Source organism: Anser anser, assembly GCF_964211835.1.
Source record: "Anser anser genome assembly, chromosome: 1".
Lineage (NCBI taxonomy): Eukaryota > Metazoa > Chordata > Aves > Anseriformes > Anatidae > Anser > Anser anser.
The window spans coordinates 71,735,492-71,757,982 of NC_139720.1; the positions used below are offsets into that span (position 1 = coordinate 71,735,492).

At 43.0% G+C, this 22,491-nt stretch overlaps 1 long non-coding RNA gene across 1 annotated transcript; it reads right to left on the reverse strand.

Annotated features, from left to right (window-relative positions):
• Window positions 1-668: 668 nt before the first annotated feature.
• On the reverse strand, window positions 669-17,124 carry LOC310891387. The gene is made up of 4 exons (XR_014577549.1): window positions 16,993-17,124; window positions 7,719-7,846; window positions 2,328-2,474; window positions 669-915 (listed from the first exon to the last, which is right to left on the reverse strand). It is a non-coding gene; the product is annotated as an uncharacterized lncRNA (long non-coding RNA).
• Between the last annotated feature and the right edge of the window lie 5,367 nt (window positions 17,125-22,491).

Genomic DNA, 22,491 nt, shown 5'->3' on the forward strand with positions numbered 1-22,491 from the left:
CTAAAGTAAGTTCTTCTATTTGTGGTGGCCTCTAGTTCTTGCAAACCATGTGCAACCTCATAGAATTCACTTGCTCTTCTCCCACATTGAACAAAAATATAACAATAACAGTAATCCAAGCCCTTTTGGCTTTGTGGATGCCTGAATGCTTCTTTGAGCCCACAGGACTTCAAGACAGCCCTGGGAACCTGCAAACACACAGACTCCTTAGGCCAGTGAGGGCCCTTTCTAACATGTTCCTTGCAAGTCTTCAGAGCAAACTATTAGACCTTGCTAGACCCTTCCATCAGATTCCCATCACTTCTTGCTGCGGTCGGCTTGCTCAGCCTCAGAGTTAGAAACAAAATAATAATAATAATAATAATAATAATAATAATAATAATAATAATAATAATAATAAACAACTCTCAACACTCAGCAATCAAAAGAGGCTAGTCAGCCACCCACCAGGCCAAACTAAGCCTGCTGAGAACTCAGGGCCAACTCCTCAAAGGCATTCAGGTGTCTAAACACCTTTGAAACCTATGTCTAATGCTCTAGAAGATGGTTGGCAATAAGCCTTCTTGGGGTGCCTGCTGGGGAGGAGGAGGCTAGGCTCTGATGAGTACATGGCTTCGAGGGTGCGAGGTCGCTTCAGGGTTTTAAAAATGATGAGTTTTCCAAAAGAGTAAATGTCAGGGTTCTTTTTATTGTCTTCTGCCTTTTGAGACTTCTTCCTTACCCACAGGTACCAGGAGCTCATTTTACTAGAAATGAAAGACTCCGAACTGTCAAGCAGTAACATGGCTTCAGGACCACAATGTTTCAGACAAAGAACTAATCAACAGAGCAAAGTAGCAAGAAGTGCTCTCACCTGGAACTGAAGTCTGGTTTGGCTGTTCATGTGAAGGGCCGGCTCCAGCTCTGACATGGGGTCTGGAGAAGGATTTGGGAATATTTTATTAAGCCAAATAACTGCAAATATTCTATTTTCTAAAGTGACTTTGACACTAGGACATCTCAACTTCACTGCAATTGTTTAGACTTCCAAGGCCAGGTTCCCAATAATAATTTCAGTAAAATTATGTAGCTACATCATTCTTCTGCCTGTGAAAACTGTTTTGATTTTTATTGAGTTGATTTTAGATTGGTACTACCCCCTCTGTGGATACTCTTAGCAACATTTTACAACAGCCATTTATTTCTTCTTACAAATTGTCTCTTTTTGCAAGGGTGATTTAGTGGAATCTTCCAGTGAGAACAGCAACATCTACTACAGCTTTCTTGTCTCCCTACAAATTACTGGTAGAAAAAGCTGATGATAATTCTAATAAACTGGTTTTCTTTTGTACATTCAAGGATCAGACATCTGTAGCTTGGGGCCTGGAGGCTGCTTGTCTCTGAACAGTTTTACAGAGTTTGTGTTTAATTAATAAGTAATTCGATTCTTTCCCTTTTTAGTCTCTAACAAGTGATAACAGCATATACTTCAGAAAGTCAAGTATGATACTTTCTTTTCCCCAGCAAGTACTTAGCTAAAAGGGCCAGAGTACACAGGAACACTGTTTCACATTAACATTTTGTACCTTATTAAAAATAACAATAACAGCCAACTCTCACATGAAATAAAATGCCTTTCTTTTCCTCTCTCTCTTAATACACAAATATTTATTTGTTCATTATACTTTCTGTATAAGTGCCAGCACACATACGTATTCACACTGCCTCCTGCTGAAATTTTCTGGTGAAAAAATGATGTGCTAAGATGTCTTGTATTATTTTTATGAATTTAGTTTGGCTTACATCAAGCTACTATGAAAGCTCCCCCAACTCAAGGGCTCTGAGGCAACGGTTTTCTGGGGGATTAGTCAGTGGTTTGGATTACTTCAGCTTGGGGAGGCCTCTCAAAAAATTCTGTGGAAACCCGTCACTTTTAAGGTGTCTCAGATTGGGCACCTTAAAGCCAAGCGCCTGCCAAGTCACTCTGGAAAATAGTGGCCTGGAAGACTTCACCCATCTGTTCAAATACACCACAATCCAATTAAACCAGCAGACTTTGCAATTATTTGCAGATTTTCACAACACAGCAGCAGTAAGTAGATACAGTAGATACAGTAGATATTGCACAAGAGAGTCATCACAAGCCAGGAGAGGTGGGCAGCGTGGTGGGTTCTCAGGATGGACATACACAGCTCCCCAGCCGTGGGAGGCTGGGTCTCCAGCCTCCAAAGCCCCACCACCCCCACCTCCTGGCCCCCATAGACATTACAATTTCACTAGCAATTCAGCTCACAACAAAAAATTTCACTGCAATGACAGACTCACAGATAACTGGGGTTGGAAGTTACCTCTGGAGGTCATCTGATCCACCCGTCTGCTCAAGCAGGGACACCTAGAGCAGGTTGCTCAGGACATGTCACAAAGCCAATTGAAGAGGTTCCCACTCTTAGCCACTCACTCCCACCTCAACTTTAAGTGTGTTCTTTACAATGAAACTGAAAAGTAAGGAAAACAAACAAACAAACAAAAAGATGGTTTGGGGGGTAATAATCCAGATGATTTTACTGCTCTGCTGTAAACAGTTGCGCTTTCACAATTGAGGAAGAGGCCATGCAAAATGAAAATATTTCACTGAAGAAGGACTAACAGACTCTAAGATAAAACAGTTCAATAGTCTTTTCTGAACCCCCATTTAAATATGGAGATAAGGAAGAGGATGTTCAAGCCATGTGGTGTAAGCATTTCCCTTGAAACAGGGGAGAAAAATGGGTAAGAAAATGGATTTAAAAAAAAAAAAAAAAAAAAGCAGCAAAGGAGAATGAGAAGAGTTTAACCAAATTGCTCCTAGGACATCCTTCTCTACTTGGTTTACACAGCTAAGGCCTTTAATCCTAAGGCTGGGGTTTGTCCCTTATTGCTGATACTCCCACTTTCTTATTATTCCTGTAGAGTCTCCTCTTGCCAGCTCCTCCATCATTTTCTGGGAATAAGCAGAACTCTTCTGGTAAGTGGAAGATCTCAAAGGTTGTCAGCTAACAACTCTTAGAGTTCCATTAGCATTGGCTCATCATTTCTTCAGCAGCTTCTGGTGGTTTGTGAAAATCACAATAGTCACAGAGGGCAGGACTCAAACCAACTAATTTTAGCTGCCTAAATTGGGTTTGCTAGTCTAAACTACTCATCTCCACAAAAAAACAATAACAATAATAATAATAATAACAACAATAATAATAATAAATGGAGCATCACCAGAGGGAAAGTCATCCCTTTTCCCTTGGACACCAGCTCAGGAGAGATGAATCACCCTCTGGACATGCCTGCATCTCTTCACTGTCTACAGAGAGCCACCTATATGCCCAGTTCAGACTAGATGTGAACTTCCAGTCAGTCAAAGCTAAGCAAGATGAGTCCTACCCATAGTGCTGGCATCTCCCCATGGTTTCCATTTGCAGCAGTACTGTAACAGATGATGAGAATACATTAAATGTTTTCCTAATGTCACATTCCCATGTCTGCAATTATGGCAATTGCCTCAGTGAAATTTTGCAATTGCAAACGAGCAGGAAGCCATCTGCAAAGGAATCTGTCTATTAAGATGTGGCCCTTACTCTGAAAGTGCTTGAAAAGCCCCAGCACATTTCTTGGGCTAAAGATAAAAAAAATAAAGGTCAGACTCCTGCAGCAATATGGAAAGTGTCCAGAATGCACTCCAGTGATCCAAGGAATAGATTGACTTTTGCTTCAGGACTGTGCTAATTAAATACTGCTAACTACATCTGAATAGAATTAAGTCTAATTTAAGGGCCTTTCTAAGCTTCAGGGCAATGTAGACTTGTCCTAAAAATAAATAAATAAATAAAATAAAATAAAATTTCCGACTGCTGACAACAGGTGTCAGCAACAGAAGCAGCTGAACCAGTGCTGAATGTGAATCAGCTACAAGTGTAGACAAGGACAAACCAACTTCATCACTGCTTCTGAAGCCCTGGAGAAGACCTCACTTGGAAATATGGAAGAACATGTGGAGCAGAACAGATATGAACCAGAGCAGTTGTCCTGAGCACAGATGTCCTCACCAGTAGGTACAGATAACCAGCACAGCGCTAACTTCTGTGGCACAGATAAGGTTTGTTCTAGCACCACCCATGCTAAAAGTAGCTTAAGTTCCCCTAGAAGCTCTTGGGTGGTGGCCAAGTGGACTATTTTCAAAGAGTACTGGCTCCCTTCCTCTTACTTCTTCCTCCTGCTCTACAGTCCACAGGGATTCTCTGAGTGACTGACTGGGTGTTTCGCTTCTCTTTGCCATTTTCTGAGCCTCATTTCCCTGTGCTTCTGGCTCCCCATGTCCTCAGATGTGTATGCCCTGCACACCACACCATGCATCCATGTCAGACCCAGATGAGGTGTTTTAACAGGAAAGCTGCATGGTAACAAGACATTTATTTGATAAGCAAGAGGAACAGAAAGCAGAATGCAGCCATCTCCATCTGCCCTTTCCCTGGCAGCTATTTTGCTACTATTTTCAGCTGGCTCCTATGCCACCATTTCTCCCACCATGTTTCTTTAGCAACATCCCTTGTCTCTTCTTCTCTCCCCTTCCTCTTTTTCTTTTGAACATACATTTAAGATGTTTTGTTTCCATGCCCTTTCTCAGTAATTTATCCCTTATGTGTGCATGACTCTCTACATGAAGTGCTTTTGCCCAAATCCTTCTTTGCAGCCATTTTTCGTTTTGGATTTATTTTTAATATTCATTTTCTCCCCTGCTTTCAAAAATGAGCTTGTGTAACCCTTCCTACAGCCCTCCCCCACCTCCACAATCACAAATATCCATCGGATGTGGCCCCTCATCATCTTTTCCCTGTCCATATACTGTCCTTCCCTTCCTACAGAGAGATCAAGACAAACAGGTTTGCAGTTGATATTTATTAAGAGAGCAAAAGCAGCAGATTTAAATTCCTCTGGGCATGTTTTTGTTTTGGTAAAGAGAAATGGTAAGGGCAGGACTGACAGTTCAGGACACACACCCAGGCTCGCAGCCCGAGCTGAGTGCGGCACCTGTTCTTCTGCAGGCTTGGGGAAGGAGAAGGGAGCAAATCCAGACTTGGTGAAAGTGAGGGCAGTCTGATCCATTTCAAAAGAGTCACACCCCTTTACACCCACTCCAAATTAACATCCCTATTTTAATTTACCTTTGTACCTCCTATTAGAGTAATTTCACCTCTGAGTCCCATTACGAAATAAAATTTTTGCCAGCGGTTAAGAGCGTTGGATCAAGCTTACAAGCCTTCTCCATTTATTAGTATTCAGCACTTTCACATAGGTTAGGTTTACTACAAGTGAAGGAAAGTAAATTTCTGCTCCCAATTTGTGACAAAGCTGGATGAGCTATCATCCATACACAAAACCAGAATAAAAGCCTTCAAATCTATATCAAGAAAAACAATTGTGCATATGCTCAACCTTCCACTGACTAGACTGAAATATTATGTTCTATGGATGCATATGCTTAACACTACCTTTGAAAAGCTTGAAAGCGTAAAAGAGAAATGGTGGCAATGGGCAGAAATTGGTATCATCATTGGTATCAGCATGGGACAGATGCAGCCATCTTCTGGACAACCCACACTGGGAAGACCTACTATATCTTTTTCCTCTCCATTTTTAGGAGCTAGGGGTATCTAGCTACAGAGTGGCCAGTGAGATTCACAGAGAGAACAAGGTTTTTGCTACAAGGCCTATTAATTCCCATGATTTCCAATGGAATTTTCCAGGGCAGGTGAAAAACACTCCCTTGGAAAGGATTAGTCGGAACTCATTTGGGTCTGTACTCATTCAAATTGACCAAATGTGTTGACTGTGTGTCTAATGGCAGAAAACCTTTCTAAGGGAAGATGGTTCACTTGGACCTGACAGATATCCTCCCATGACATATTTTATTCTCTTTATGATATATATATATATATATACACTTAATGCAGTGTCTCAGATAAGTCAGGGTGTTTATCAAACAAAATTCTACTGAAAAGATGTAAATTTGGGTACCGTGGTCATGCCCACCCACACCTCCACCATCGTATGCTAAAAGGAACCAATTAAACAAAGACCTAAGTGTTCAAAGGAATAATTGTCCGTTGTTTCAATACCCACTGTCAAGTCTGCAGTCCACCTGTCAAAAATCCACTTAGGTTAAACACTTGCATGTGCTCTGCCCTCCTGATGTGGAATGGTGAACACCACAGAGACCATCCACGTCAATTTCACAGAGCATTCTGTTTTTTAAAGGATGGTGGAGTTTTCTACAATGAATGTTCCTATTCCTAGCAAATATTTATAGACTAGCATGCTGATGATGACTGTACCAAGCCCGAGAGTACCAGTTGGTCAAAAGGTCCATCTAGCCCAATTTCCTGCCTCTGACACTGGATAAAAGCAAATGCCTAGTGAAGAAAGTAGGAACAGAGCTAGCATATAATGTTTTTTCCCAAGAGTATTCTCCCAAACTCTAATGGCTTGAGACTCAGGAATTTCTTGTTGTTTTGTGTTTAATAAAGCAGGATGGATTTCCCTTCTGCAAACTTGTTCAATCACCACTTGAGCCTATGTAAACTCTTAACACCCACAACATCTGTTGGCGAGTAGTTCCGGGCTTTCACTACGCCTGATGGGAAGAACTGATTGCTATTGGTTATTCTGAACTTTTCCCTAGACAGTCTCTTTGCTTTGTATAGGAAGAGACAGCGAATAACCACCCCTTCCAGGACATACATGAGTTTACAGATTGCTGTCATAGATGTCTTCAATCAGTCCTCTCTTGAGCTAAAGAATTCAAGCAGCTTAAAAGATCTGGCTTAATAAATTTTTGCTTGTAAGTAAGCTGTCCCATGCCATGGATCACTTTTATTATCCTTCTCTGAACATCTTCCAGCTCAGCAGGTCTTTTCCAAGTTGGGAAGAGCAGAACTGCTCAAGGATGTGGGCACACCACAAGGTGTTAGGGGGCAGCATGAAGATTTCTAATTTGTTCCCTTCTATTTTGCTACAAATCCCTAAGATGAGAGGAGCTTTCACCTCTGCTGATCCTTGAGGTAGTTTCTTTTATTACAACCCATGACTGTGTTCCTTCATGACAGTGGTGAGCCCACTGTTTTCTGCATGAGGCAAGACTGCTTTTTCTTCCCATATGTATCACTCTATGTTTATCCACAGTGACACTAAAAATGTATCTGTGCAGCAAGTTCAGACTAAGCTGGGGCCCACGTTTTTGGCTAGGCAATCCTCCAGTCTCATGGCTGTTGTACTGATGTCACTACACAGTCATGCACTGGTCAGCTTGGAGGCTGTGTAATAAAGGACCACTTGGCAGATGGGGTCTTTTTGCCTGCTTTTGCTCCATCCTCCATTCCCACGCAGAGCTGCACACCCCTGGTTTGAGGGAACCTGCCCAGCTTCATGCTGGCACAGAGAAGTGCTGAGACAGTCAGGAGCAGCAGAGCGGCAGCTGGAGTGTCTGCTCCTCGCCACTCTTCAGTTTTTCCATACCCTCTTCTCAGTCCCATGTTTCTGCACAGCTCACTCATCCTTCAGCCACAGAGCATGCAGTAGAGTTGCAACCTGAAGGGCTGGCTTTCATCTAGGTATGAAGCCAGAGGCAAGGAGGCAATATGCCCAGACCTGGGGGTAGCAGTAGGGATAACTGGCAAGTAGAGGCAGGACCTCAGGCTCAGGTGCCCACTCACCTGATCCTTTACACATATCCCTTCTCCTCACAGCCAAGCCAAAATAAACTGCTTCTGTCCACACTGTGGACTGTTAATTGTGAAGGCACTTGATGGCTCACAGAGTCTTCCCTCCTCTCCAACACGTGCTGTAAGAAACAAATGGCAGTGGTTAGAAATCTAACAACATTTCAACCTTTGTCCCATTACTTTGCCTATTTTGGTCACCTGTTTAATTCAATGGTTCTTATTAAACATTAATAACTTTTCTTGCTATTTGAATTCCTTGCTATGTCCTTGGGTCAAATGCATGAAAGTCAGACTGACTGCGCAAGACATAACCTGGCTCCCAGGTGGGCTCCTGTGCCCCCCACTTGGCACCCCTCAGATACCTATTTAGATAGCAAGGCTTGTAGAGAGAAACCAGATATATAACCAGATATATGGAAAATGTACCAGGTTTTTAAAAACTTTCATAGTTAGACATGCCAAAAAGAGATACTAAGATAGGACCCAAAGTATTTGGGATTTGTTTTCAATTTGTGTCATAGGCACATACTTTATTTATGTGTAGAGTGACTACTCAGTTAATTTTACTGTGCACATAAACATGAACTACTTGGTTTGAAATCTATTTTTATGTGAATGTAAAACATGATTAATGAAAGAAAACCCAGATATTGTAAGATATTTCATCTGTACCATTTCAAAGTGAATCTGATAAAAGCTAAGCAGAACACAAATCTGTACTAAATTAAAGTAACCCCACCACTCCCTCCACCCCTACTCACAAAGTCATTAAAGTGATTTGGGGGAAAAATGTAAGCCTGGAAAATCGGTTTTAAATCGATTTAAAAAAATGCAGTTGGAAAGAGCAAACTCTCATTGACTTCACTGAGACCAAATATCACTCTCATTTCTTAAAGCCTTGTAGGTCAATGCCAGGGAGCTTGGGACCAGGATATAAATCATCTTATGCCTGCATGTCACGAATCATGTCATCTAAAGCCCTGTCTCTACCAACTCACAACTCATAATACATTAACAAAAAAAAAAAAAAAAGATGAAGAAGAAGAATTAGGAGAAAAATATGCCAATTTAATTTTTGTCTATCTGTATTACTAGAATCAATGCTTTGCCTTGCATTGATTGCCAGTATGGATGACAGGGGTTAACAGTAAGATGACAAAATTTGGCTGTTCATAAAGATTCTTAGATTGTTTTCATTGTACAAGCCCAGATGTGTCTTACTATGAGAAATTGCATATGGGATGAGAAACCAGGGATGCAAAAGGTTGTAGAATTTCACTTGAAGTTATTTAGACTTGTCAAGCTTTGTGAACAGACAGAAGTCATGAGCAGTGGTCTTGTGGTTGATGGCTAGCCTGACGCTGGCAATATCCCTTGAAGGCATTCATATAACACAGTGCTGAATGTGTTCTAATGACAGAAAACTAATGTAAGAAACCAAGAAACACTCTGTGGCCCAGAAACATAACCACACATGTCAGTCATTTCTAAAGTGAACTGTTGGGTCAGAAGTCCTCAGGAAATGGTGAAGTCCTCCAGAGGTTCACTGGTCACTCGGGGTAGACACTGAAGACCCTACTCAGAGGACAGCATGAGGCAGAGTATATGCCATGTGTTGGCTGTACGTGAAGAAAATATGGAAGGTAACAGTTGCTGCAACAATAGGAACAGACTGAGGAAAGAAACTGGAAGAAATGAAGCTCTGAGAAGAGTGTGCAGAGAGGAGAACAAATGGCCCAATGCTGTCACAAAAAAAAAAAAAAAAAAAAAGCAAACAAACAAAAAAAAAACACACCTCTGGTATAACTGTCTTCCTGCAGCACTGTGCTGGTGGGGCTTATCAGGTCACAGGATCTGTTGTAGAGAGGAACTGGTGTTTGCCATCATAGCCAGCTTTGCCTGGGGTCATCTTTCCAAGGGGACCTCCAAGGGTTTACATCCTGTCTGCCAATTGTGGGCTCTTGCCAGCAGTTCCTCCATCATCTCATTCAACAAGGTTTGGTCAATAATTTTCAAATAAACATGGTTATTACTATTCACCCTGCTCACAATAAATTTGTAGAGACCCTGTACAGGAAAGACAGCTGAGATCTTTCTACTGCCCTTAACATTTTCTTGGGTCAAGGGGAAAGACTCGTGGCATGAAAAGAGAGAGCCTCATAAACTCACAACTGTTCTTTGAAGAGCCCTTTGCAAGACCTCTTGTAAGCATGGTCATGAGAAGAACAAATGAGGGACAGAGCCATAACACACAGCACTATTGAGACTTTATGAGATGTAAGTTCATAAAGAACTTTCATAAAGTTCAAAGTTGGTTCATAAAGTCTGTCCCCCCCCCACCCATATCACAAGGGCTTTTATCTTTATTTTGCTCTACATTAATTAGTCAGTGTACATGAAGAATAACTCAATAGCGATACAAAATAGCCCCTTCCTGAAAAATGTTTGTATTTCTGGAACTCATAGATAAAGGTAATTGAACATTAATTTTGGAATTTACCCAAGAGATTCAGTGATAGCTTATTTTAAGTTAAGATTCCAGATGCAAGAAACATACCTTGGTTAAATTATCCTGCAGATTTAAAAAAAAAAAAAAATAAAAATAAAAAAAATAAAAAAAAAACATGTCAGTAAGAAAGCAGAGGAGATCAGAACCAAGTTCCCAGGGAGGGCACACAAACAGTGACTCAAGAAGGAAGCTTGTGAAATGTGGGGAAATACTTGGTAATTACTTTATGGTTTTGTTTTGTTTTATTCAAAACAATTAAACAAGGAAACATGAAAAAAAAATACAGCAAACAGCAATAATGAACTTAGCCTGGACTAAGTTCATTGTTTATGAATACCTACCACCTCCACAAAATTAACCAGATGGATTTCATGCCAGAAAGCTTATCCGATGAGATGCAGAAAGATGTACCTTGAAAACTACAAGCAAACGGGAAAGGAAATTTTACTCCATCCCGCACTAGTTTGACTTGCCTTAAAATCAAATAAAGTTCTCCATAGACTTCCTCTGTGGGGCATAGGAATGCAGATCTTCTATGCAGAATGGTCCACCAGAAGGAGCTGCAAGCCAAGATCTTCCTTTGAATTCTCTTGACAAATTTCTGTATTGACAAATGCCCTGTCCAGGTACCACATTTCTGGGTTTAAACATTGCACTTCTTTATGTAAAGCGTGTGCCTGTGGCATCAAAGACGAAAAAAGCCCCGTAGAGAGCTCTCCTAAGGACTTGAAATGAAGCTCTGCACATTGCCGCAAACAAAAACCACCTCTGCTGCCACCCCGGGCACATACAGCGGCAGAAATTGGATTTCTCCCCAGCTGTTACTCGGAGCCACTGACACTAGGTGTCACTCTGAACTGTGGGGGAGCAGGAAGGAAAAGTAACGAAGAAAATGAAGACCACGAAAGCAATGGTTTCCGTCTCAAAGCTGGGGCAGAGAAGGGCCCCTGCCCCATACTCCAGCAGTGCTGCCTGCACAACCATCCTCTGCTTCAAGAATTTTACGTCTCAGTGTACATACATTAGTATAAAACCAGAGAAGCCGTTCAAGTGGCAGCTCCAACTTTCAGTTGTGATTTAGGAAAAAGAGAAGAGAGAGGTTACATGGACCAAAACTGTCAGCATTCCCCAAGCATCAGGCACCGGACCAGCGAACTTTCCCCTTCTGTGCAGCAAAGGGGAAACCTCAGCTGACAGCAAAGAGCAAACTATTCACTGAACACAGACGTCAGCAGCAACACTCTTGGACTGGTGTGAGATAAAAGTCTACAGTTATTTCCTTGCTTAACACATGCCAGAGAACTGAATTAAATACACTCTCTGATACATTCTCCACCTCCCTCCCCATTTCTCCACAAACAGTAGCAGGAGGATCTTGCCACCCACATTTGCACTGTCCTGAGGAATGTGTGCATCTATTTTTGGATAATTCTGAAACCTTTGGGAACATTCCTTTTTCGTCACTTTCTATTATATCTTTTTCCTGTATTCCCCTGTGAATGTCCTCATCTTCCTTTAGCCGCTATTGCGCATTGAGACGCTCATGACTGAACTGCAAGGCAATCCCTGGAACTCCAGGAATCCTAACCTGGTGAAGCACTTAGCACACGAGTGGGAAATTATTCCCTCCACCTAAGGAGCAGTTGTCTACTTGGTCAGCAATAGGCCTGCAGTATTATAGACAAGCTATTTTGTCCAGAAGGCAGAAATAGTGGAACCTCAAAAGGATCTGCTCAGAAAACTGTTGGACAGTTTGATAATGTCTGCTGTCTGTACAGGGGTCAAGGACAAGGACAACAATGAGGAGAAGGAGGAACAAGTTCACATGAGTCTCTGGCTGTTTACTAAAAATTCTGCCAACATGATACTTCTGATATTTTTGTTTGCAGCACTGATCCAAAAAGAGGAAGTACAGATGGCTGAGAAGATACAAAAAAACTTTTGTTTTTCTTCTCCTTGTGACAGGTTGTGTAACTGCAGCCCTGGAGAGAGATGCTACTGAGGAGTGTCAAGTTAGAAACTGCCCTGCCTTCCCCAGGTGGGTACCAAGAATGCAATGCTGTTCCCTTCACCATTCCATTGCCATCCTCTCTGAGGGGCCTGAGTCTAGGATGCAGTTATAATCTAATTTTCCTGCCCATCCAGTCCATGGATTGTCATCCTACCTTGTCAGTTATCCACTGGAGACCAAGTTAAGCCAAACAACCCATTCACTTTGTATTCCCTGAGCAGTTGTCAGATATCAAAACTATTTTTCCCACTATCATATCATGACATTTAATTTAAGACTGGGCTTCACTGAAAAAGTAGCTCAAGTGTTCTTAGTTTTGCTCTAGCATGAAAGTTTAAAATGAAAATTTTAAACATAGTAATTTTTTTTTATTTTATTGTGAGGGTGGTCAAGCACTGGCACAGATTGCCTAGAGATGCTGTGGAGTCTCCATTCTTGGAGATATTCGAAATCCCAAACAGCCACAGCCCTGGGCAACCTACTCTAGGTGGCACTGCTCTGAGCAGGTTGTTACATTAGACAATCTCCAGAGCTGCCTTCCAACCTCACCAATCCTCTGATTGTGCATTTCTGTGCCTGTGTATGGACTCTCTGTGGACCATATTTTCTATAACGGCTTTCCAAAGCTTGTGGGTCCCCCAGACTTACTTCTCCTATATAGGTCAATGGGTTTGGCACATGGTTATTCTTGCTACAATATACTAAGCCATTCTGTTATATTTTTATGAGACACATGGTGGAGAAATATGCCTGCTTTTTTTGCACATGCAAAAGAAATTGGAAGACAGCATGGGGCAATAAGGGTTTTAGTTTTTAAGCCTTCATCTTCCATATACGTAGGATACATGCAAACACAAGCAACAACTTGGCGTCTCTGAACCTGCCAGACAGCTCTGAAGGTACTGCCACACTTGGTGAGGGAGCTCAAGTGTGGAAACCTTGGAGTTAAGGACAACATCTAGATTTGAGCTTGAGATAGCTCTGCAGTAAAGTCCTAAAGGTGAAAAGCTGTACTGTCCTTCACAAAATATCTGAGCCTGACCTTTCTATGCAGGCTGTTTCCCCTCTCCTCAGAATCTGTGATTCTGTGATTCTGTGTTTCCCCTCTCCTCAGAATGACTAAGAAAAAAAAGAAGTTTGAAGCTGAGGAAAGGCAGTTCTGGAGTTTAAGGGAAGCACTGGGAGTCAGGAAAGCTGGATCTGTGCCTGCTTTCTTCTGAAAGTCACTGCCCCCCTATTATCTTCACTACACAGTGGGACTAATAACTAACTTCCAGAAGTATTCTGAAAGTTAAGGTGAGCGATGTTTGGTAGCTCATGAGACCTACTGTGCAAGAAAGGATGAGAGTTAAGCACTGTGGGAGAGCTGAATGCTGTGATGCGCTCAAGACTTGTGTGGCAACTGGATTTCAGGCTTTTCGCCAGCATGCTGCTGCCCGCACTGTCTTACTACACTTTGCCATCTTTAAAGTGTTTATCCCATCAACTCCCCTGGAAGGTAGGGCAGTCCTATTTACCCATTAACTTATGGGGAACAGAAACTTTGATGTCTGACTTGTCCAAGGTCACACAGTGACTCTCCAGACCTAATGCCCTGGCAAGTAGGCCTTCCTTCCTCTTCCCTATGCAGGAGGTTTGTCTCTCTTCAGTCCACTGCAACTGTATCAGGGCCAATTTCAAATACAGAGAAGCAGAGTGACTCTAGCAGTGGAAATTCCCAGTACAGATACTGACTCTTTTTATCTCGACCAGTTCATACAGGACTGAAATCTGGCTCTGTTACCTCCCTGCATCTGATTCAGGTTTTAGGCTTCTGTTCTGCACCACGTATGTAGTAACAGGAGCAAAGTACAGTGCTGTGCACGGGCTGAGGCACTCACCAGTGTGCAGCCAGTCCTTCTGAACAGAGATGACCTGTTTCAGGATTTGTGCCCTGATGAAAGGCTCTTTTGGATTTGCACTCATTATTATTGGGATTGCTGCTCCTGAAGGATCCCCAATGAACTGATGGGATCACAAAATAGAAGGCCAGAACCATAGTAAAAGTCTTTGGCAGATCTTGTGTCTGCCTGGAGCAGCTACTAGCCACAGGCAGCCTAGGGGGAAGATGTTTTGTTAGAACTGTCATCTCACAGCAGATAAGCAGAATTCAGCCATGATGTACTAATCCACCTGTAGCAGGTTCAACACACTGACTGCCTTTGGAGCCTTTGCTCATGATCCCCTAAGCAGTCCTGCTGCACTCGGGTGGCAACTCTGTGCCCAGCTCTGCCAAAAGCAGCTCACTGTGGGCAGATTTGGTGGGTCGCAAGTGCTGGGGCTACCTGCTGTGTTTGGAGGCTGGGCTGTTCCTTCCTCCTGTGGTCCTAAAATGCCCCATAACAAGCAGGTAAAAAGGTTGACTATAATCCATCAGTTGAAAGTGAGATATGGTTAAGCAATCCAGAGTATATTATCAGCTGCTGCAGAGACATTCTGCTTAGTCTTGAATTATTTAATCGGTGAAATGAGTAACAAACACATTTTTCATCATGAAATAAACATATAATTGTCTGTCAAAGCTGAACAGAGGAAAGCAGTCCATAGCATTCAGATTCCTCAGGACAGGAATGCTCGGAAAGGACTGTGACCACCAAGGACAGAAATACTGTTACAATGTCTGGAGGGAATGTCACTGGGATATGGGGGGGCTCTAAGAAGGACAGGGCTGGAGGAAAGGTGCAGAAGAGGTGGGCGGCATGCAGCCCAGTGCGAGCCTCACAGAGCACAACCTCACTCCTTATCGCGGACAGCACTGCTGTATCAACAGCCCCACACAATGGTATCACTTTCGTTTCAAGCCAAGGTGCTCCCACATGCCCTGCTGCCTCTAGAAGAAGGTTCTCCACTGCTGCAGCAAGCTGTCACAGCCAGGTGACATCCCAACAGTGCAGGAAGTGCCAAGGGCGTGAAGAGGGAGTGCTGGTTCTGACATTTAGGTCTGTTGTACACCTGCCCGTCAGGGAGTCCTGCATCAGCTGAGTCGCATCACTTCTTTTCCGCAACAGGCACAAGTGGGTCAGCGAGTCCCCCTTCTCCTGCTCCTCATGCTGTGCTGTGGGGTCTTCTCTGCAGAGCCTCGGAGTGGGGCCAGGGCTGCAGCCCAGCCACCAGCCGTGCGTGCCCCGAGCAGAGTGGTGCAGGCACGCAGGGAGACCCCTGAGGCAACCAGGCTGCCTGCGGAGGGACTCTTATTTGCAGGGGGCACATGGTGTGTGACAGATGGCTGCTTATCTAAAGGAACTGATCATCAGCTGATACTGAATCACAACTACGTTTTAGTAAGCTCGCTGAGTAAACGGACTTTTCTTTGTTTGATTTCAAACCACCTGTAGCTGCTCTGAATTTCCATTGTAAACCCTCCCTGACACAATAATGCCATTATTCACACATGCATTGAATATTGAATCTGGCCAGGTGGGGCTTATACCGTTAGCTTTTGTGTTTGCTTGGATACTACACAGGGTCATGCAATCCTTACATCCAATGGAGATTCAAATGCAACTGAAGTACAAAACCCTAATACGGTTACATGCTCCATGGGAGCAGGCCATAGGTTATTGATTGCTGGGGTGAAAAATACAGGACGCTTTCCGGGGAAATCATGCTTAGCAGCGTGCAGGGGACTTCTGTTGTCAGAAAGATGAGTCTCCAGCTGAGGCGACCCCCAGCACTCACTCTGCACTAATCAGCCACTGGTGAATAATGAAAGTTTCAGCCTAAATCAGTAACTCCCAGCCATTCATGTACATGAGTACGTGCATATGTGTTTGTACTAATGTACATGCAAATATATACATGCGTGTGTGTATACATGCTGGTACATTATTATGTGTATGTGTGCCTAGACAAAACATTTGATAAATATAAATAGCATAATCACCTATAGAAGTGAATAATTAGAAGGACAAGCACTTTGAAAAGACATATAACAATTAGTACAATAAATATTATACGTAACCTATGCTATTGATGAGAGCTATGGTAGAATCTTTATGCCAGAATTGAGACAGCAGGCCAAGATATCTGCAGAATTTAGGCAGCAGGATCTTGAACTACAGCCCTGAACCACTGCCACCACCCCCAATATCTCCCAGCTGAATTACTCAGTGATCTACATTTCTGCCCCGGCCAGGACGCGGAGATCCCAGGCCCTGACAGGCAGCTGAGCAACCCCAGGCGCCTGCCTGAAGTCCTGCCAAGCCCCAGCATCTGGGCTGGGAGGCTGATCTGCTGGGTGTGCTCACAGGGATGTGACACCCCTCCTCCAGCTCAGGATTTGCACTCAGACCTGCCACCGCTGCATCTTCTAACAGGTAGAATATCAGTCCCTAACGTGAGCACCTCCTGGAGAGGATGCCTAGGATTTCTTCATGGCAGGGTTAAATGTATTGCACTTCCAGAAATTTTTCTATCACCATCCTCTGTAAGCTTTTCTGGACATGCACCTCTAAAACAGCTGTGTCAAGACAAAACATGCACTCAACCATCAAAGAGAACTGAAATGTTGCTCTGGGGTACTGACAGATTAATCCTATGCACTTCCTCCCAGCCCTGGGATTATGTCTGATTCTTATCCACTGAAAATTTACTGGAAAATACATAAGGGCTAGAGTAGGAGTAATACACAGGAGCAGAGACCAGATCAAGGGATTTCCCTCCCCATTAAATACCCTAGTGATTAGGCTGCAGAATCCAGCTCCTACCTGCTCTTTTTCTGTCTGCAGGCACCTGGCATCCTCTGGTGCATGGTAGCATAGCTCTTGCAGGAGATGTCTTCTTGAAAATTCATGTTCCTGTGGACTGAGGACTAGTTTGGGGTCAAGCGTGCTAATCCCTGGACTGCTGGGGAAGGCTGCCATTGGTAATGTGTTTGAAAATCAGGTATATTTTATTTTGTGAGATATCCATGCCACTCTGCTTCCTTTCTGGGTTTGCTGGAGCTCAGGCAGAAAGTAGGCATTAAGCAGCCCAAATGAAGGCAAATATTTAGGAAGCTTTTGGACATTGCTGCTGGGAGACATGCATGTACATGCCTTGAGCAGCACTTCCAGAGCATCTCTAACACACTGGCTTACTGAATATGCACTGCATAAATGACAGTCATATGTGCAGCAAGTGACTGCCCTAACCAAACTCAGAATCATCTAGAAATCTTAATCCCAAATCCTCAGACTTCACCTAGGTAAGTGCTTCAGGTGGAATAAGAGGGTATTTCTCGTGACAACTGAACAGAGAATTGCTGTATTTGCAGGACATGATGGCTGCAGGGTGGAAGAGTTTAGATCAAAATCTCAGACTTAAGAACCTGAGCTGTATTCATAATTAATCTCCTAAATCTTTTGGGGGTCTGTCATTTATTTCTTTCCCCAGTTTTGTAACACAGTCCATGAAAAGTTTTCAGGTGGGGGGAAGGAATCAATTCACTTAATTTAAAGCTCTTGGTAAGGGTTTGTACTTGTGACAAAAAATGAAGTTTGCTTTCTTAGCTAACCCTGCCAAGTGGTTAGTTCTTTTGTAACAAGTCTTGTTTGAATGACTGCTTCTTTAGAATACTAGAATGGATTTTCAAACAGAAATCCTAGTTTGCATCAGAGCTATTTCTGCAGACCTAGTTAACCAGGAATCCATCCCATGTGACTTCAGGACAGCAGTAAAATCTGCTTTAATTATTCGTGATATGTCCCATACTTCCTATACACATATAGCACGTGAGGGCCACATCTTGGTCCTGCAGTGCTCACTCAAACTCCAGTGTTACGGTACCCTCAGAACAACGGGAGCAGTAACAAAACGAAGAGAAATAACCTTTCAGACAAAACCAGCATGAGAAGTTGAACAGAGGCCTTGAATGGGTTGCCATATACATGGTCTACAGGCTTGTGTGCCCCAGGAAGCTCACAAGGCTTTCTGTGTGTCAACTGGATGATCAAAATCACTGGTATTTTTGTGATTTTTATTTACCGAGGCCACCGGTGTGTGCTCAGGGAAATGTCTAGCTTCAGTCGGAGCTGCAATGTCTGCTCCTAATGCAGATTTTTTTCAATATGAGACAAAGAGGGGATGGGTCAGCAACGGAGGATTTTTTTTCACCAACAGAAAAGTTTGAAGCTTGACAGGCTTGTAGTAAACACAAATTAGCAAGCAGGTCATGGTTCAGACCCTGAAACTTTGCAGCAGCAGCTACTAACAAGTAATGGTGGGGATTTCCCTTGTATGTTGAACTGTAGCTATAATTAGACCATTTAGATATTATCTTCCTAACAGAGAAAACTGCTCAGCTCCTCAGTGCTTTCTACTGCTGATCCTGGAAGTTCCCTCATATATTTATTTACACAAAACCAAAGATCTAAGTTGTGCTGTCTTTGCTGAAGCAAAACTCCTGGCTCCTTGGGAACCCTACCTCAAGTAGTTCAGGATTAGCTTTCTAGATACTGGGAATAAGAAGACACTTAGAATGATTTATATTGTTCTCCTCTTTCCTCTCACCTTTACTTCCATCCCTCAGGGTCTTGCTCTCTTTTGAGCGATGAGCTGTAAACAACACAACGTACGTTACAAATTGTGCTGCTAGAGTGCAAAGAGGATGGGTAATTGTTTTGAAAACATGAAATACTGTGTAATCAGCCCCTTCACTGGAACCAAGAAATCATTTCAATCCTCAAATAAGCTGCCAGTTACTGAATTTACACACATCATCAAAGGGCCAGATCTTCTTTAGGCAAACTTAGGATAGCTGAGGTCTGGTCCAAAGGCTCATTTCCCAGCTGGGTTTTCCACCCACTCCCAGCCTCCCTGGGCACTAGCATCTTTGCTGGGGCCATCCTATCATCACCTTACTGTCCTGTTCTCCCTGAAATGGGGTTTGCTTTTTTTTCCCAGAGGACAGCACACAAACATTTCATGCATAATAACTTGAGCTAATTTCCACAGAAGATTTGGTTTGCGCGGGACTCAGGCATCACCCTCTCAGCTACACTCACAACCTGTTATTCCACCTGCCAGCAGAGAGAACATGGATGCACACTTTTAGCTAATTTTTATACTCATGAGAAATATTAGACTAAGGAGGTTTCAGTATTGTTGCCTTATAAAGAAAAAAATGTCAAAATTGTTTAAGGTGGCTGTTAATAAACACCTTGCATACTCACTGATCTCATTGCAATAATATGAAAAGAGGCTTTACCCCCTCCCTGAACAGAAATGGAAGCTGAAGTCACGAAGATTGCTTCAGGCCATTCTCACCTACTCTGCAGCCCTGTTTCACTGCAGACAGCTGGGTATCTGTCTTCTAAGCAAGGTCACTCCTTTCTGAGTTCCTTTCTGGGAAAACAGAAGGAAAGAAAGAATTACCCTGCTGAGAGCAGGCAAGTGATTTTAACAAGGAGTTCTTGTGTCTTGTTGTCAGAGGAAGGTTTGTAGAGACATGCTCTTCACAAGATCAACCTTGAGCTCATTGCAGGATGAGAGCCCAAAAAAAGTTGTGTTTTTTTTTTTCTCACATCACTGTTATCACTGTTGAGGGTGTAATTCTTTGCTTTGCATCCTGTGCTAGCAGACTCTCAATCTCTTTTCCAGTTGCTGGTTAGACCCTCAGGAGCTCCTGGTGGGGAAGCACTCAGCACTGGCTGAAACAGAAGAATCCCGCTGAGGTCAATGCAGAAAATTGCGAAGAATGATGGCAGAACTGGCTTCTGGTTTCTGGTGTCTGAGCCCTCAATGAAGCCAGGAGGCGGCTGCTATAACACACCTCATTTTGTCTGCTCACATTAGCTCTACAACAAGCCACTGTGCAGCCTGGAGGGAAGTGGAGATGGGAGGTGTGCAAGGTGTTATGTCAGGACACTTTGGTACCTTTCTCATGAGTGTGGTAATGCTGATTCTGCAGACCTGGGGCTCATATTAGTCTCATCATTGTGTGTGACCCTCCAAACTCTGCAAAGGTCTTCACAAAGAAGTATGAAACTACAGAGCACTGCTGACAGGGATTCTGGGGAAGCCAGAAAGGAAAGGGCATGGGAAGCCCCCCAAAACTGTATAAAGGATCAGGATATCCCTACTGAGGAACAATTCATGCGTGAATCAGTTAGTAAAGATTTGAGGTCTATCTGATGGTTTCAGCAGAGATTTAAGAGAAAAGGTGTGTCTGGCTGGGCAGAGGGGAAGGCTGTGGGCTGCTGCATTGGGGAAGAAGTATTATTTTGAGTTTTCTTCTGTACCAAGAGGCAAAAAAGAGAGGGAGTCCTGGGCTCCCTCTTGGGTTATCCTTAGCCAATCTCATTGCTGTAGCATCGGTCTCTGGCTGAGCTCACAGACACCTCCCAGCAAGTATAACTGCTTGCCTGCAGAATTAAGATGCACTTTACCTGTGGATGTCAAGAGCAACTTGAGACCTACTTTCTGGAACTTATTTAGTCATCTGAAGAGGCCAATTAGACATATAGTGATGCTGCCACCTACCTATGTATTCAGATACTTAAATCCTGCAGCCTTTAGGCTGTGTTCTTTTGCGTGCATTCTCTTGTAGTTGCAGCCATGCTTGTTAAAAAGATTACAACAGCCTGCCCAGTCCCCTGCTAAGGCTGCCAGCACCCCAGGTCCTCCTGATTGATCTGTTGGCATGAGGAGATCCAAAAGCACTCCAGTCTAAAGGAGAGGGACAAGAAAGGACCTGCTGTTTAGGCGACTTAAACTAACATGGTTTATGTCAAATCAACCCAAAGCTCTGTTCAGAACTCAAACTAAATCTAATTTTCTTTGGCATTTGGGAAGAAATTATCACTTTTACATTTACCTCAGTACTTGGTACAAAATAGCAGAGCTATGATCTAAACTCTACTAAAAGCTGTAAACTCAGAGAGGTTACAACTATTTGCACTAGTAAACTGGAAACTTGTTTTATAAATGCTAAAATGATATCCGAAAGTTTGTATCGTGGTGTTTCCAGGCTGACTGCAATTACTGTGTTTTCTTAAAATTTTCAGCCCTTAGATGAGCAAACAAATTCTTCATACTTTTACAGCAGAATAAATCAACATTTACTAAATGGGAAGGATATGAGTATAGGTTCAGCATGCAGAATCTCAGACACGACCTTCACATATGGGCACACATTTGTCAATAGCCAGGGACATTCCTCATGCATCCAGGCAGTGTAGCACAATGGGGGCTTTTCATACCATTATCCTGTGTATGAAATGTAGATGATGATGGCACTATGTGTGGGTGGCACTACACACAATTCTGGGAAGAGCCATACCAGAAGGTAAGCTGCCTATCTACCCACTACTGACACATCACTGCCTGTACCACACAGCAGGAAGCATCAGACATCCCCTGCCACATGATCTTATTGTATTTCCTCTCTGCTCTTGAAGCTACCTGAGAAGCCTGACTTAGTGAAGCACAGGAAAATCAAGTTAAATCGATTCTCCACAACTTTGCATTAACTATTCTAACTTCATATAAAACAAATGTAAAAGTGTTCTTCATTGTTATAAATTCTCATTTGAACATGATTCCCCTGACTAGTTTCATTCCTTATGGTAGATGAGTAGGCTTCAAGCTTGCCAACACTTACATATATTTGTGGTTAATTTAAAAGCATATGATTGGTTCCACCAAAATTCATAAGGCACTTGGGTAAAATTAAGAGTGCAAAATCAGGCTTTTCAGGATGATCTGCCAATAAAGTTGTTGGAGCAGAACAACAGTTCAGCCTCTCCAACACCATCATTTCATACTCAGCATTGGAAGCTATGTGTATTTGCAGATGAATATACAAATGTATATGCACCAACTTATTTGGTGACTCTGACTTCCATTTTTACCTATTTTTAGGATATTCAGGTAATACCATTTGTCCCACTCTTACCCCATCACACCCCTGGCCCCTTGCCTTTAGGTTCTTTGGAGTTTACAAGTCTGCATTTCTTTTATCCATTACATTTCTGCTTGATATGCTTTCTAATACAAAGCCAAGCCCTTGAATTAAACTTCCACAGGCTTGAATGTTAACTACGTCTCACCTCAGCTTTACACCAGTATCATCACATGTGATTTCAGGTCACTTTTACCCCTGACTTGCCAAAGAGACTTAAGAAGAGAATCAGGTCTGCATATCTCAGGACAGACCCATTTAGCCACAGACTCCTAGCAAAGACCACCAGCAAACAGTCTCTCAGTGCTCAGTGCCTGTGTCCTAC